We start from the raw sequence: 17,867 nt of genomic DNA on the forward strand, positions 1-17,867 counted from the left end.
CATTCTCTTTTAAAATATGATCGTTGGTGATCACATTTATTGTATTGATTTCAGAAGTTATCATGACAGTTTTGCTCTTTGGGTCATTATCTCATTCTCTCTGACAGCTTCATCTGCAGCTTTTCAGAAGCCGTGAATTTTGTCAACAAATACAGTACTCTCTGACAAACAGACTATTATTCTGCTTTCTACTATAAATCTATTCTTTATGATAGTTATTGGGGGTATATTTACACTGAGATGTTTACTTGATAGTGATGCCATTGTTACAGTGAGCAGCATTCATTGTAGTAAGTCATCAGTGCAATATTAATTCAAATTAACATTGAATGGACTCTACAAGCTCTCTGCTAGATACGAGGCATAGGGGTGAACAAAAATGTCATGGTTTCCTCATTAAACTTGCAATTTAATAAAAAAGACTTTATAGCCAAATATTCACACTAATAAACCTACAATTAAAAATGTGACGAATTCTGTGAAGAAAAAAGCAGGAAGTTAAGAGAGTAGGTAACAAGGAGATTTTGACCTACTTTGGCAGAGTGTGGTATACAGCAGGGGAGGAGGACAGGTCAAGGGCAGGGAGAGCTTCCTAAACAGAGAAATGATTGAGCTGCAATCTGCAGAGTCAGATGTAGTTAAGTGGTGGATTTTTTAATAACAATATAATTTGGCCAATATCAAGTAGTGGTCTTTGTGATATTCCACCCAGACTCTCTCTTCAGAGCCCATGCAGCCATCCCCAAGTTGCTGAGACAGTGGCTATTGAAGGATTGAAGCTGGCTCCTTCTGTGACAATGCCCTCAGCCTCGTGGAACTATATTTCTCAAAGTTATATATCTTCCGTCTTGCCAGGGGCATTATTTAGCTAATGGCAGATGTGGGCATAGTGAGGCACTGCCTCTTGAATTCTATGTGAGACAACTCTGATGGACATTTCCTTAAGGCTATCTGAGCTCCAGTTGCAACTCCTTTGTAGATCAAATTTTTCCTCAGCTCAATACCATTTTTTTAACCTTCTTTCTAACTATTCTCCCTGAGATTATATCCCAATAGCTTACTATACCCAATTCTCTGCCTCAATCTGTTTTCAGGTTGTTCAACTGAAGAGAGTTGACATCAGCTTCATAGTGGATTTTTTGAGGTGGTGGATGGATTTCCCACAGCAAGTTCCAGTGATGCCTTTGTGAAAATGTTCACCTGTGGTGGACGGAGATGGCATATTGGTGGAAGAAGATGCACCATCTTCCACATTTGTGGAAGAATACCACAGATATAATATTCTGGGTCAGTTAAGGGAGAGAAAATGAGTATGGAATTCAGTTACGAAATGTCATTGATTCATTGAAAAGTGATCCTTATAAGGGTCTTTCAATTACCCATTTTTGACAACATTTAAAACTGGAGAACTTAATTTCCTACAGCCAGAGGAAGTTCAAGTTTCAGGACTTTGAGCTGACCACTTCCCCGTATATTGCTAGACCTGCAGAGCTGGCCAACTCCTTTTTGTTAGAAGATGAGTCCTCTAGCCCCTCTTCCCACTCTGCATTTGCTTAAAGATCATGCAGGGACCTCAAGTGAGACACACATTTTAAAAGATAACTCTGGTACCTGAGCAGAATCTACTTCTACCTCCCTTCCTGACAATCAGACCAAGCAGAGGTCAAATCCTAACATAAATTAGTGAGATGTGCAGGGCTGCTAAGGGAAGAGAGAGACTGATGGAGCTGCAGGATCTGTTGATGAATACCAACAAGAGCTGCAAATGTATGCTTGGGAGAGTCCCCAGGGATGTGGGATCAAGGGCAATCTGCTGATATGGGACACTCTTCTATGTTACTGGGTTTAGCACTTTGGAAAGCATTCTGAGAGATGCCTCTTTGAGGTTTGAAGAGGTGATGTCTCACACTAAAAGAACTGTGAGGGGTGATCAAGGAACAGGGAAGCAAGAGTCTGAGAAAAGTGGATATACTGGAATAGACAAAGCATGTAATATTGGAAAACCCACTTGCCTACTAAGTTCTAAAGGAGAATATTCCATTTACCAAAGAGACAGAATATGTATTATTGGCTTGCACAATGGGCACCAAGTACGCTCTATCCAGGTCGAGATGTTATCTTGCTTTTTGTTCCAGAATAAGGAGCCGAGGGGAGAGGCTTTTTCACCTCTGTTTCCCTCTTATAGCTTCCCTTCCTGTGGACCGTAAAAACCTACTGCTGCTACTACGGAGCTAAACAGTCACTGTCTTAGCTCTATGATGTGCGTTCTTCCACTAGAAGCTTTTCTGACGGCTGAGGCAATTTAAAATCAGTACAATGGAAAGAAAGTGCTGTAGGCGGCCTGGGTTATGGCCCTTCTCAACAATGCATACATTCCTACTAGGTGCCTTATTCATTGCTTTAAGCTCAAGTCGCATCTTACTGGTAAAATACTCTGCCAATGAAAAGAACAAGTATGATTATCTACCAACTACTGTGAATGTATGCTCAGAACTGGTGAAGCTAGTTTTCTGTGTGCTTGTGTCCTTCTGTGTTATAAAGAAAGAACTTCATCGAAGTAGAAATTTGAGATGTGCTTCCTGGAAGGAATTCTCTAATTTCATGAAGTGGTCCATTCCTGCCTTTCTCTATTTCCTGGACAACTTGATTGTCTTCTGTGTCCTATCCTATCTTCAGCCTGCCATGGCTGTTATCTTCTCAAATTTTAGCATTATAACAACAGCTCTTTCTATTCAGGATAGTGCTGAAGCGGCATCTAAACTGGACACAGTGGGCTTCCCTCCTGATTCTCTTCTTGTCTATTGTGGCCCTAACTGCTGGCACTAAAACTTCACAGCATAACCTGGCAGAACATGGATTTCATCATGATGCCTTCTTCACCCCATCCAATTCATGCCTTCATTTCAGAAGTGAATGTTCTAGAAAAGACAATTGTACGGCAAAGGAGTGGACTCTTCCTGAAACTAAATGGAACACCACAGCTAGAGTTTTCAGTCACATCCGCCTTGGCTTGGGCCATATCCTTATTATAGTACAGTGTTTTATTTCTTCAATGGCCAATATTTATAATGAAAAAAATATTGAAGGAAGGGAACCAGCTCACTGAAAACATCTTCATACAGAACCGTAAACTCTATTTCTTTAGCATTCTTTTTAATGGACTGACACACTGGGCCTTCAGAGCAGTAATCGTGATCAGATTAAGAACTGTGGATTTTTTTATGGACACAATGTATTTTCAGTAGCCCTTATTTTTGTAACTGCATTCCAGGGCCTTTCAGTAGCTTTCATTCTCAAGTTCCTGGATAACATGTTCCATGTCTTGATGGCTCAGATCACCACTGTCATCATCACAGCAGTATCTGTCCTGGTCTTTGACTTCAGGCCCTCCCTGAAGTTTTTCTTGGAAGCCCCATCAGTCCTTCTCTCCATTTTTATTTATAATGCCGGCAAGCCTCAAAGCCTGGAATATCCACCTAGGCAAGAGAGGGTCAGAGATCCAAGTGGCAATCTTTGGGAGCGTTCCAGTCGGGATGGAGAGGAACTGGAAAGGCTTACCAAACCCAAGAGTGATGAATCAGATGAAGATAATTTCTAATTGGTACCCAAATAGTTGGCAGCTCTCACAATTGTATTTTCACATTTTCAATATTTGTAATATTTATGTTTTCATTTTGATAAACCAAGGATGCACTAAAACATAACCCTTTTTGTATCTATCTAATCGCTCCTAAAACAGTTTCATCCCAAGGCTTAAAGTACCCAAAGTGTGAAAAATTTCCCAGGAAATGACACAGATATCAAAGAATAGAGACTATATTAATAACCCAGTGTTTTGTAAGTCAGCAACAAATATTTTCAGATTATTTTCCTTGTACTCCAAGTTTCCAAACTTGAAGTAATCATGTTAGCTAGATCCTATAAATATACAGATAGAGATCAGTTTGCCAGATATTCATAATTATGTGGTTCTAGTCTGCATGTGACAGTTTTCCCTTTTTTATTATAAATAACATAGGTTTTCTCCCCAATTTAGAGTCTGTAGAGATAGTCATTTTGCAATTAAAAAGCAATGAAAGTAAAAAATTTGGCTGGAGGGCCTATCTGACTGTGCCATAGTTTCAGGATGATGTAGTCTGTGCTAAATGTTTTGCCGAAAAAGTAACTTTTCTGAAACAAAATCTCAGAATTTTAGTTTTTAGGAATTTACAGAAATTTTTTTTTGTAATTATCTTTCAGTGTTTTATATACAAGTAAGCTTTGTGTAAGTGAAGTTGGTTCCCAAGTTACCACAGTCAGCACTTGTATTTAAGCAAACCATTGTGAGTTGTTTGTTCCTTCCTCTTCAATTTGTATATGTCAACATCTTGGCATCATTGCTTTTGGATAATTACATTTTGGAAAATAAATATGAAGGCATTTTGTTTTATTAGTTATTAATTAAAGCTTGTGACTGTTAATATGTCTTTATATCATATTCTGTTTCTGAGAGTCAAAACACTGGCTTCAAAATCATTACAAGATTATCACTAAGACTAATGCCAAAGAATTCCTTTAAAAAAGATGCTTTTGCAAATAAATGTTGACTTTTAATGAAATATGAATATTATAACTCTAAAAATAGGAAATCACTTTACAGTAATTGTTCTCACTTATAAATGCATGGTATTTTTTAAGGTACTTTTGCATGCAGCCAATTGACTCTATTAGATAGAGAAATCAGGTGATAGATAATTTAAAAACAAGAAAACGGTGATTTGTTCAAGGTCATGCAGCTGAATGGTGATAGGAGGACAGGCTTTAGCTTATAACACTGTATGTTTACAAAGTTCTATACTGTAAATTTAAGTGATAGGTTTCATGGATCCTACACATTTCTTCTTTATTTCCTCTTAATTTTTATATATGTAAGATAATGCTATTATATAATCCATCTGTGATATCCTGAATAATATGACTGTCAAAAATTGGTCACAATTTGTAATTAAATTAATTATTAAACCTGAAAAAAACCCAGAATATGTATTATTGAGAGGGGCAATACCATCTTTGAGAAGCCTTGTGGTACCTCTCTTCAGAAGCCAGGGATGGAGGGCAATGAGTGCAAAGACCACAGAGGTAGCCAGAGGGTACAATCCACAGAGAACTCTGGAGTGATTAATAGAACACTAAAATTTTAGGGGCAAGATAAATAGGCATCTAACAAAAATATTGCTTCATTCATATTATCAGAGGAAATTAAGGATGCATGTTCCATAATCTGAATGTAGTTTTTGCCATGTTCTTGACCTGAGATAGTTCTCAGATATGTAATCTCTTTAGTAAAGGAGAGATTAGGTCTATAACAGGAAGGAACCTGCAGTGTGACAAGAATATTACTTGGCAGTTCCCCCACTGTTCCCCGAAGGAATCTTAAGCCATTTACTTACATAATCACCATAATCACGTATTGACAAAAGGGAAACACTCACATATCTCCAGTATGGACACAGAGTCTGCATTGACATTGATGCCCCAGTACACAAATCTTTAGCCCATCTGTGTGAGCGATGGCAAATGGAAGCCAGATAATAAATGATTCCTGGCTCAATACTAGCCCACAATGAGTTCACTAGATTTAAAGAGTCTCTTAGTTGTTTTTTTGTTTGTTTGTTTGTTTTTTATGATCCTTAAATTTACATTTGGGATGGATACAGTGAGAAGTTGGCAGATCCAGGAATTTGATGAGGGTAGAGTGATATCACCATCACCCCCAGTTTTTTCTAAGGCATTTGTGGTTTCTGTATGCATAGTTAAGGGCTTTGTGGGTTCTGGATCTTTAACTGATTTTACTGCCACCAGGGAACAGAGTAGTGTACATTTTAAGCTAGTTCTTTCATAGTACATTTAAGAACTATGTACATAGTGCATTTGATGTACTACTAAACTAGTACATTTAGGCTAGTTCTTCATAGTTACTTTGGTCTTCTCATGACAGGGAACCACCACTACCAACAACAACAACAACAAAAAAGTTACATTTCAAGGGAGAATTTTGCTTAGATCAACAAGAGGAGGACGGGCTATTGCTTTCAAAGGTGAGGGCAGAATGTATTTTACTAAAGCATCTCTTGAAGCTCTTTTGTTCGGTATTAAGGTTAAATGGATAGTACAGTAGCCATTATCCAAGAAGGACACAGTAACCACTAGGTTTCATCCCATCCCATGAGGGATGAAGGCCTAAGGCACCCCCCCACCAGGCAAGCCACCACTTGGACCAACAGAGAGGATGACCAAGAGTGAAGGCAACCTGAAACAAGTCTTGGAGGAGAGGGTGCTGAGGATCAGTAATGGCCCTGAGCTCCATGGCAACAGCATAGGTTGTTGCCTCTCAATGACTAGTAAGCTCCCCAGCAACTAAGACCAACACCTCCCTTGGGAAAACTCATTTCTGATAGGAGCAAACTTCTGTAAGAAGCAAGCACATCTGAGGAGGCGAAGATACTGTGGTACGTCCGTCTCACACCATGAGGGCCAGGACAAGCCTCCCCCAGCTTCTGTGCCTATCGATGGCTGGACAGTTAGAGCTGTATCCCTCCCTGGGAATTGTACTTGGAGATATGAAACTGCAATCATGAAGTTTATGCCCTTGTCCAGGTGGCAGCTTGTGACTCATAACTGTTATGAGTCCATGAAGAGCCAGCCCTTCCTACCACGAGGAACTCACCTCAGGGACTACTCCAGCTTCAACCTCTGCTTCAGTTGGTGGACGCCTCCGTGGCCACCGCATTGAAATTCACATACTCCTTTACCCAGTGCTTCCTTCTCTGTTTTCTTAAAAGATATAAACCTGAGAATTCTCAATTGGGACAATTCTCCTCAGGTTGGGACCCTGCTCGGCTGGGATTAGTGAACTTAAGTGAAGAGAATCCAGTACACACATCTACGCACTTTCTTTCTCTCTGAATGCAAACATTGAGGAGAGTCCATATGAAACCGTAGAGAACAGGAAGTCATCTACCACCCAGGAAGAGGACCCTTGCCAGGAACCAAAGTGGCCGGCACCTTGATAATTAACTTAGCCCTTCAGAACCGGGAGAAATAAATCCCTATCATCTAAGGCATCTGATCTGTGGCACTTTTGCTGTGGCAGCCTGAGAAGGCTAATCTACCATCTAAAATGTGCCAGAGGAACTTGATTATATGAGCCCAGTGCTCAAAAGGGGATATGGGGCTACAGAGTTTTGGTAAGAATTCTGGAGTGATAAATTCTGGAAATAATCTTAAAGCAGCAGTTTTTTCATTTGGTGTGTGTGTGTGTGTGTGTGTGTGTTTGTGTGTGTATTGGAGGCTCCATATTGAATGGGAATAAAAGACCCATAAATCATCGTAAAAATAAGTACTTTTGTCAGTAACATTTTTCTTTTAAAATGACCACATTAAGTCTTCTATGAGTCATGTTTCAACTGCTATGACAAATCAACTTGAAAGGAGGAAAAGTTTATTTTGGCTCCATGTTACAGGTTTTAGTCCGTGGTCGCTTGGCTCCATCTGCTTGGGCCTGTGGTGGCACAGGATATCACGGTGGGAACACTTGGTGGAAGAGGCCTGTTCCCCTCGTGTCAGCCGGGATGCAGACAGAGAGTGAAGGGGCTGGGGTCCCAATATCTTCCAGGACATACCCCCAGGGGCCTAACTTCCTCCTGCTGGGCTCCACCTCCTACATGTGACATCAACCCCCAACAGTGCCACAGGCTAATGACTAAACGTTTAGCACATGGGCCTTTAGAGGACATTGAAGATACAAACCATACCATTATGTCCTTGGACCCCAATGACCATCTCCATCTCACAAGTCAAAATTCATTCTGTCCTTTTTCAAGATTTCCCACAGTTCTGACTCTTCTAGCAATGTTCAAAAGTCCGAGTCCAAAAAATCCTCTGAGACTCAAGGCGAAACTCCGTGGTGAATCTTTATTAAAACAGAGGAACAAACCAAAGTTCCATACTCCTAAGATGTAACAGCACAGGGTGGATATTCCTGTTCCAATAAGGATTAAGGTTAGAGAAAGTAAGGATCCAACAAAAAGACCCAAGCCTCACGGGGTGAACACTGAGTCCTCTAGCTCCCCATCTGATATCAGAGCACGCAGGAGTGTGAGGTGGGCTCAAAGGGCTTGGGCGGCCCCACCCTGCAGCCTTACTGACTGCAGTCCACACGACCTTGGGGGCTGGCACTTTGCTGACTGCAGCTTCTCTCTGGCCGTCCACATTCTTGGCATCTCTCACTTCCTGGATCTCTGCGGTAGTTTGGGATTTTCTCTCACAGTTTTACAGATTGCCCTACCCCGGGGGCTGATTGCAGATGCTCTAATTTCGCCAGATACCGCCTGGCCTCCCAGGGTTTCTTTTGAAATCTGAATGGAAGCATCCATGACCCCCATAGTTCTTGAATTCTGCATGACCCAGTGGCCCCAATTTCTCTTATAAAATAAAGCTCTGTGTGAGCAGAGGGCCCAGAAACTCTCAAACAGAAGACTTTGAAATCAGTTTATACTTTTGCACCATTGAGCCCAGCTGGGGTTGAGAGGTTTATGGAGTCTGGATGATTCCTGAGATGTCCTCCAGGCATCTTCCCTATTGTCCTATTGTCCAAAGTCCTTGGCTCCTTTTTACTGGTGCTACTCTCCACACCCACCAGGGCTACAACATTAGCACTTCATTTCTGACCAAATTGCAGTTTTTTGAAATCTTTCTTCTTTTTGCTTCCAATTCTCACTTTGATCTGGATTAAAGCATTCAGTAATAACAATGTCACTGTCAGAATGCTTCACTGTCTTGAAATTCCCTCTGCCAGTTTAATTAATCCTTCACCTTTAAAATTAGCCTTCCACAAAGTGTCAGGGCATGGACAAAATGATGACAGGTTCTTTTGTCAGAAAGACAAAAGACATATGTGGCCTCTAATGCAATTCCCAATGACTCCATTTCTTGGTATCAGTTTCTGTGTTAATCTGCTTTGTGCTGCTGTGACAAAATACTTGAGATAAGCAATTTATAAGAAGGAAAGGCTTATTTTACTCATGGTTGCTGAGTTTCAGTCTATGGTTGCTTTGGGATTGTGGTACTGCAATATATCATGGAGGAAGTTATTCACCTAATGCTGGCCAAGAAACAGAGAGGGGAGAAGGAACTAGTATCCCAGAATTCTCTTCAAGGGCCACCCCAGCAACCTTATTTCTTCCCACTGAACCTCATCTTTTAAAGGTTTCACCACCTCCCAAGAGATGGGTGACCAAGTCTTTAACATATGGGCCTTGGAGGACATTTAGGATCAAATCATGACAGTTTTCAACAGATGAGTTTAGCAGCATATAACATGTCAATTACTATTGATGTTTTAAGTGGACCAAGATACTAGAAACAGGTAAGTATCTATTTTTGTTTGTGTATATGGTAGTGAGGAAGGAACCAAGGGGTCTCTACCACTGAGCCACATTTCCAGTCATTTTTATTTTTTATTTGACACAAGGTCTCGCTAAATTGTCCAGGCTGGCCTCAAATTAATGAGCCTCTTGCCTCAGCCTCCAGAATCTCTAGGAGTACAGGTATAAGCCATCATGCCCAGCTAAATATGTACTTCGATCACTGAATCTATCTTTAGAAAATTGCGTAACAAGTGTTTAGTTCAATATAATGAGTAAAACAAATGTAGGACCTTCAATATAATGGATAAAACAAATATAAAACAATCATGCCCCCTTGATCACAACCCCCTATGAAACTCTCCCATCTCCAGAACCAACCATCAATTGAATCTTCAACACAGAGGAGTAAGAGAGAGGGGGACTAAAATTAAGAAAAAATATTTAGTAGAATAATTAAAACTAAAACTAAAAACAAAATCAAACAAAACCAAACACCAAACAATTACAACCAAGAGAGATAAAGAGAAAGGGGGGTGGGAAGGAAAAGGGTATTTGCAGAAAACAGAAGATAATATTTCAAAAGGGTAAAGATGATGATGAACAAAGTATCTATTACAGAACATCTCTTCACAAATGAAGGAAGAGTTCTAAGGCCACACAGTCATGGAAGAGCCCTGGCAACAGTACTCCGCTGTGTGCGTGCACACATGCACACACACACACACACACACACACACACAGCTATGACTCTATTCCCTCTCCTTCCCTTTCCATTTCAGTCACGTTTACCCACTGGATATGTTAACACCTTCCATAGTTTAAAGCAAAATCACTTTATTTTTCTATTGCTGAATGTAGAAGCAAACACAACCTGGGTTTTCATGTACGAGCCAAGGGGTATGCCCACAGCAGGCCTCTGAGGAAACAGACACCTCAGTACATTGGTCAGGGTGTCTTTCTGTAGTAGATACAGTAGAAAGGAACTTGAAATCCAACTCTCTTTACGACCTTATATTATTCATTGCAGAATTTAATCAGAGAGGGTCATTTCAAGGTCAATAAAGATCTTTATTTTTAACTGAGTAAAAATACTCCTTTATATTTTACTCACAGCAGATTCGAATTTAATTGAGCGGGAAGTTTGTAAAGAGGGGGCCGAGGTTTCAGCCTACTCCCTTGTGTGCTGAACCTTTCCTCTTCATCCATAACGTTTGCCGTTCACCTTGCAGCTACTGCCAGATAATGGATACTGGGTTTAATAGTTTTCCACATGCTTTGGGATTTAAGAGTTATTATATTCTCTCTCTCTCTCTCTCTCTCTCTCTCTCTCTCTCTCTCTAGGAGTCCTATTTTTTCACTTCCTGGTGCAAAATATATTACATCAAAATCTACTTTTTAAAGAAACACTGTTTTAATGGAAACCTATAGTTTCAGATACACCTAACTCATGTTTCGGGAGGAACCTCTAATTTTCTCAGCTGTTAGGATGTACCTTCAACCTGGAGCACTATGCTTAAGTTGTTAGATCCTTTGGAGTGAGGTCTGGGTTTTGTTCTTCTCTCTTGGAGCAGAACACATTGATAGGCACAGAATCACTGCTTTTGAATGAGAATTGATTGTGTTCATTTCTCTTTTTTTCTCTAAAATCATGTATTTTCAAACAATATTCAACATCTTTAGCAATTAGAGAAATGCAAGTCAAGACTACTCTAACATTTCATCACTCCAGGCAGAATGGCAGTTGTAAAGAACACAGCCAGCAATAAATGTCGGCAAGGATGTGGGGAAAAAGATTCACTCATACATTGCTGGGGGGACTGAAAATTGGTGCAACTACTCTGGAAAGCAGTATGTAGATTCCTCAGAAAACTTGGAATGGAGCTAGCATTTGATCCAGCTATCCCAGTCCTCTGTTTATACCCAAAGGATTTAAAATCGGCATACTATAGGGATTCAGCCACATCAATGTTTATAGCAGCTCAATTCACAGTAGCTGAACTATGGAACCAATCTAGGTGCCCTTCAACAGATGAATGGATTCACAAAAAGTGATATATAGACATAATGGAATATTATTCAACCCTAAAGAAGAATGAAATTAGGGCATGTGCCAGTAAATGGATGGAGCTGGAGAATATAATGCTAAGCAAAATAAGTCAATCCCAAAGAACCAAAGGTGGAATGTTTTCTCTTATATGTGGAAGCTAATACACAATAAGGGGCAGGACTAGGGAAGAGTAGGATATTATTACTCATGTGCATATATGATTACATGACCGGTGTAACTCTACATCATGTACAATCAGAAGAATGTGAAGTTATACTCCATTTATAGATTATGTGTCAAAATGCATTCTACTGTCATATATAACTAATTAAAATAAAAAAAATTAATGTCTTTTCAAATTAATGTTTTAACACATGAATCAAAGGTGCCCTGCTTTTGCTGAACTTCAGTGTCTTCTAAATTTTGAGGTGCATTTCTTCCCTAGGAGTTCCGGAATCATTCTGCAATTAAACTTTAAGTGATCCCAAGATGTTCCAACTTTTAAAATTGTTTTATGGTTATTTTTTCTTATATTTGCAAAATTAGTTTGACCCTGCTCTAGTACATAACAGTGAGTCCAGTGTCAAATACTTATTGAGCAGTTTCTAAGTGGATTAGCAGCAGCCAGATGACACATTTACAATGGAACCTGCTGTATTGGAACATTATTGCACAGCCAGAGATGTTTTAGCACTATGTAAAAAATGTGTTTCTTTCCCCTACAGCTGTTTTATCATCCTGGGTATGGATATGCATTAGTTTCCTAGGCTAGCATTGCTTCAAATCAATTTATTCCCTACTAAGTAGTCACATCTTGAGGCACTTTTAATAGAAAATGAGTGAATGCATCGAGCTTGTCCTGAAAACTCATCACCTTGCTTGAGAAAAAAACTCATATGCATTCAAAATTGTCTTCTCTAGGATTACAGATAAAACACATCTAAAAACATTTCATGAATTGAAAATAAAAATGTTTTATTTCTGAGAAGAGTTCTCTAGTGTGCCTGAGGTTGTTGATAATTTCCTGTGACACAGTACGTTTCCAAACCACCTGCCAGTCCATGCACTGAAAACCCTCCCAGGTGATTTAGGTCATCTCCTTTAGAGCCTCACTCGGGAAAGCTAATGCATTCTTATTTTTCCTTTGCAGATAATGCATTTTCAAAAACAAAATATAGAGTAAATATGGACACCACAGGTAGAGAGGGCTTGTGTTGCTCCTGGTGATCTAGCTTAGGTGAGACTTTAGCTACCTCATAACACAGAGATCTTTGTTTATACACCTGCTGCACAAATGCCTTAAACACCATCCTTTGGACATTCATAAAAAAATTAAAACACATTACATAATGATCTTGAGTCCAAAGGTCATTTTTATAAACATTTTATGTGAAATAATAAAGTGAACCATTTAACTGACAGTTCCCCAGCATGGAAAAAATCACTAATATTTCCCACAGGACCAAACAATAAGAAGACTAGAAAAGGTGAATTTCAACACTAAAATTAAAGCATACTAGGGATAATTGGTCCTGTGTTTCTATGGTTTCTCACTGTATTGATCGTACTGGGCAGTCCCCAAAGTCAGGAACATTGCCCTGAGTTATAAGGCAAATATTAAAGTGGTGCTGAAACATGGCAGGGATTCTTTAATTTGTTTCTCTATAGTAACCCATTTTCCTGTCTATATGTATCCCATAGCATCATCTAGTAGATCTTAAATATATATGGATATACGTGGAAAAAATTGATTTAAAAAAATAGTAACCTAAACTATTAAAATAAGTTCTTTATTCAATAATAATAATAATAAAGAAAAAGGCAATTAAGAAAAAAGAAGAAAGACATCTAAGGTCTCTTACTGGCATTACTTGGTCTCTAAGAATATGGTTTGCTTCACCTTTTCTTTCTCCAGATGCACTGTTTTCTTTTGTAAAGTGCAATAAAATATTCAGCAGAATTACCAGCCAGCTCTTACTTAACATCTTGCTTTAAAACAGCATCTAATCTAATCCCTTAGGCTCATATTTAAAGTGGATCAAAACAGTTTCTTTATGACTGACAACTTCATTCCTGCAGACTTACTTGATAAGTAAAACTGCTTTCTGAATACCCCGAATTATTTTTAATGGTAAAATTTGTTTCTCCAAAACTTTTAACAATTTTCTATCCTGGTATTAGAAGAGAATCTTTGTCAGTACGCAGATTAAATCTCCTGGGCTGACACTGTGTTGATTAAACTGGAGGCTCAAAATCCTCAAAGGATCTAATTTATATTTTCAGACATCTTGCTTAAAAGAGAATGAGATGAGACATAGCACAGTGTTTAGCCAAAATTTACAAAAGAAACCAATCTTATTTGTTTTGTAGCCAGGTTTGCCCCCTCATTTTGCTCTGTGTGTCCCTATATTATTAGATCACATGCACTTGGCAAGATGGAACCAGCAGCCACATCCTCATCTTAATGGATTCCATTGTATTCCTTGTTGTAACTGATCTGGAAATGCTATACAAATTCAACATATTTGGGCACCATCTGTGACCAACTGTTTTCCAGTATTATTATGTTTAATTTTTCAAAACAACCCTATGAAGGAGTCAAGATTAGGCAGCAGCCCTAAGAAGGAGGCTGAAACTAAGCCTCACAGAGCATAGGCAATTTATTCCCAGGGACAGAACCATTAGGTGGCTGAACCAACATTTGAATCCAGTCATCCCAAGAGATTCTGTGGTGTCTCCATTTTACTTTGTTGTTATTTTTTTGCTCAAATAATTGACACCTCCTCAGTTCCTTATTTTAGTATTCTTACCTTGATTTCCATTGATCTGAACGTGTGTCACTTCTTACCTGCTGCTGCAGCCTCACATGCCCAATGGCCTCATTGCCCAATGGGTACATACTGAGAAACCAGATGTCAGGCCTCAGCAGAAGCAAATTCCTCTCCAATATGCACTTTCACGTTCCTGCCTCTCACGCAGCTGCTGCGCTGCTGATTCTTATTTCCATGGTAGCAACTTGACTTCTGAACAGCCATTTCAACAGCATTCAGAATCCTCTGCTACAAAGACAACTCGTCACTGAGTAGGGTTCTGCAAGTGCTTTCCCTGAGAGTTACAGAACATTGCCATAAAAGGGGAAGATGTTGAGCACAAGCCACGGTTCTGTTCATTGTAGAGAAACCCACATTTCAGAATAGTGGACAATGACCTTGTGTGAGAGAGTATTCTGACATTCTTCGCAGTGTCTGCCAGGCCCTTTGACTCTCTTTGAGCCTAATCCTCCCTGTCGTGCAGGGGCATGGAGGGACACAACAGGAACTGCACCAGAATATGGACCAATGAGCTACACAGGTCCCAAAAGATCCATTCAGGGCCTCGTTTGCTGATGTTGCAGGGACTTTAAGTTCAGGGGGCTGTAGACCCAAGGAGATTCGAGAAAAGGGAGATTTCTATGGTAAAAAGTGATTGAGAATAAAAACCATGGGGCACCACCGGCCACAAGGGCAGGAAGGAGACTGGGGAGACAGGGGTTTGGGCCTGGTAATAATTAGCACATAACTATTCAGAACTAAACAGCCTTCATTGTATTTCTGAAAACACTACGGTTAGCAAGAAAGTCAGTGAGTCTGATTGTGCCCTGCAGTCTTGACAGATCTGTGTCTGCTCAGCACTTATGGAGGCTGAACTCAGGGATCTAATCCCACTCTCTTCACTTCCTCTGGGTTGTCTCATTGTATTCCCACAGTTATGACTACCCCTTGTTCTTGAGGACTCTCAAATCTGTCCCTCACCAAGGTGTCTTAAGTGCCAGAACTGCACCGGTAGTGCTCTTCTGGACAATGATATCCAGGGATCCCACAGGTACCTGACATCATAGTGATCCTTACTCTGAAACTACTCTTTCCACTGTCTGCTCTGAATTCCCTAAAAATTCATTTCTCTGTGGTATGTGCAGCATCCTGGGTCATGTAGCATTCTTCCTCTAGAAGTCGGATCCCAAACCCTCCTTGTGCCTGTTTCTTTTAACTCTTGCTTTGTTCTCAAATATATATCCTTCTCTCCAATTCTGTCCATTACTTCCTATTATGTGGCCTTTTATCTTGTATCCTCTGTTGTGAGAGCCTTTTATAAACTATTCTCCCTACTCTAAGTCTTATCTGTTCAATTTATTGTACCTCTCATAATGTTACTCTTCTATCTAAATTTCTTTTGTGGCTTCCCATTCCTTACAGGGTAGAATCCAGGTGCCTTAAAGTGGGAAAGAGTGGCCTCTACAATCTGGCTGCTGCTCACCACTAGCTTTGTCTCTAGCCACCGTCAAGGCTAACTCCTTTGTCATAACTGGAATTAACTGTCTTATTTTTTATGCATAATGTTTTTCTACGTTATTGCATTTTCTCAAATTGACTCTATTTTAAGGACTGTCTTATATTTTTTTCCCAAGAAAGTTCTCTTGTTGAATTCCAAAAGAATCAGCCTAGTACCATACATTGTCTGAAGCATTCATCACCACCCCAGTGATAACCAAATATTAACTTCTCTACTCTCTCCCAGTGCACTGTATGCAGACTTCCAGGATTGCTCTGTACCACCTCCACCCTGTAGCCATATGCAGGCCTATTTCTAATATTTATTGTCTTTCAAAAGCAATAACTGTGTTATAGGAATTTAATGTAAAGGATTTTATTTATAAATAAGAAACAACCTAAGTAAATTCAGCCTGGGTAGGGGTGGATGTGAATATGTTGAGTGGGTAGAAAATGTATATTAGTGCATATAGTTCAGAAATCCAAGAGATTGAAATCTAGCCTCTTGAATAGAGAATCCAGACTTTCAGACAATTTCAGTAAGCTCCCTCTTGTGTTTTCTCTTTTTCCAGATTTTATTTCTGTCTTTATCTCTCTATATTTCTTGGTTACATTTGTTGCTTCTTGGATTCATCCTGAGCTGAAACTCTCTTTAGGAAGGGTGAGATATGTGCTGGTGGCTGTGGGGTCACATTCTCTTTACAATTTTAATAACAGAGGAAGAAAGAGGTCTTTCCCTTCTAAATGTCTTCAGAGCAAATGCCTTGGATAGATCTAAGGGATGGGAAAGGGAGAAAATATGCTGAGGAGTGATCAGATACAGCCCATGTACTTGTTACTATTATTTTATTTTATTTTTAGTTACATATGGACATAATATATTATTTTGTTTATTTACTTTTATGTGGTGCTGAGGATCGAACCCAGGGTTTCTTACATGCGAGGCAAGCACTCTACCACTGAGCCACAACCCCAGCCCAACTATTATTTTAAAGTTAAGTGGTTTTCAGGGTATCACAAACAGAATATACCCAAGCATCTATATTTTAGCCAGTTTTCTATTTAGTTCACTAAAACATCATAGTTATATAAATTTGATTATAATATAGATGTTTGATATTTCTCAAAATGTTGTAGATAAGTAGAAATAATCTTTAAAAACAATAAAGTGAAATTCTTACCTTTCTGTTAGTTCGTAAGTTATTTTTTGGTTACAAGCTTCTTTTTGGAATTAGAACTTGGAACTTACACAAAAATGACAAAATGCATACACATAGTTTGGAGTTGACTAAATACCATCATATGAAGAGAGGGACTAAGTCTCCCAGTAACTCTATTCTAATGTCCATGTCTTTAGTTTTATCTGTAGTGAAGAAGCAGTGACAACATTTCAGAATGTCACCAAGGGCAGAAAGACCTAGTGTGTATGTGTGTCCTGAGATGTGGAGATGCTTTTAAATAGGGCTGCACATATTTCTTAGCTAAGAAAAGAGAAAGCGTAACAACCACCACTGGACAATTATTTTATGGAAAAGTTTTAATGACTCCACAATAATAAAACTGGCATATCCATGTAATTGTTACCACTCCCCAGACACTATTCTAAGTATTTATGTTTATTATCTAATCCTCATAAAATGCTGTGAGTTCAGTATTATTATGATCAACTTTATTTTGCAGAAGAGGGAGCTGAAATCTGGAGGTTAAGATTCACAACTACAACAGCAGAGCCAGATTCAAACCTGAGACGTTGGTTCCAGAATCTGTGTGCTTATCATACATAATGTTGCTTTTCAGAGACTAGAAAAGGTATAGGCATTTTCAGGCCCTGTGCCAAGTTGTCTTACATGTTATCTCATTTAGTTCTTGAATTTTAAGACAATATAATTGCACAATATAGGCAATACTAATATAGCTGTTTTGCAGATGGAGAAATGAATGAACAGAGAGGTAAAGTTATATTGATTTGGATCATCAGTAGAGATTCCTACATCCAGCAACATTAAGTCAGGGTTTCTGGTGGTGACTCTCAGGAAGGAGTTGACATTTTGTTAAGCAGTTTTTTTTAGATACTAAAGTTTGAAAAACACTGCCTCAGGGGCCAAA

The 17,867-nt window shown here is 39.3% G+C and overlaps 1 pseudogene; it reads left to right on the forward strand.

Annotated features, from left to right (window-relative positions):
- Positions 1–2,210: 2,210 nt before the first annotated feature.
- LOC113177160 (UDP-sugar transporter protein SLC35A5 pseudogene) lies at positions 2,211–3,722 on the forward strand (annotated as a pseudogene).
- The last annotated feature ends 14,145 nt before the right edge of the window (positions 3,723–17,867 follow it).

Source organism: Urocitellus parryii, chromosome 8 (genome assembly GCF_045843805.1).
Source record: "Urocitellus parryii isolate mUroPar1 chromosome 8, mUroPar1.hap1, whole genome shotgun sequence".
Taxonomy (NCBI): Eukaryota; Metazoa; Chordata; class Mammalia; order Rodentia; family Sciuridae; genus Urocitellus; species Urocitellus parryii.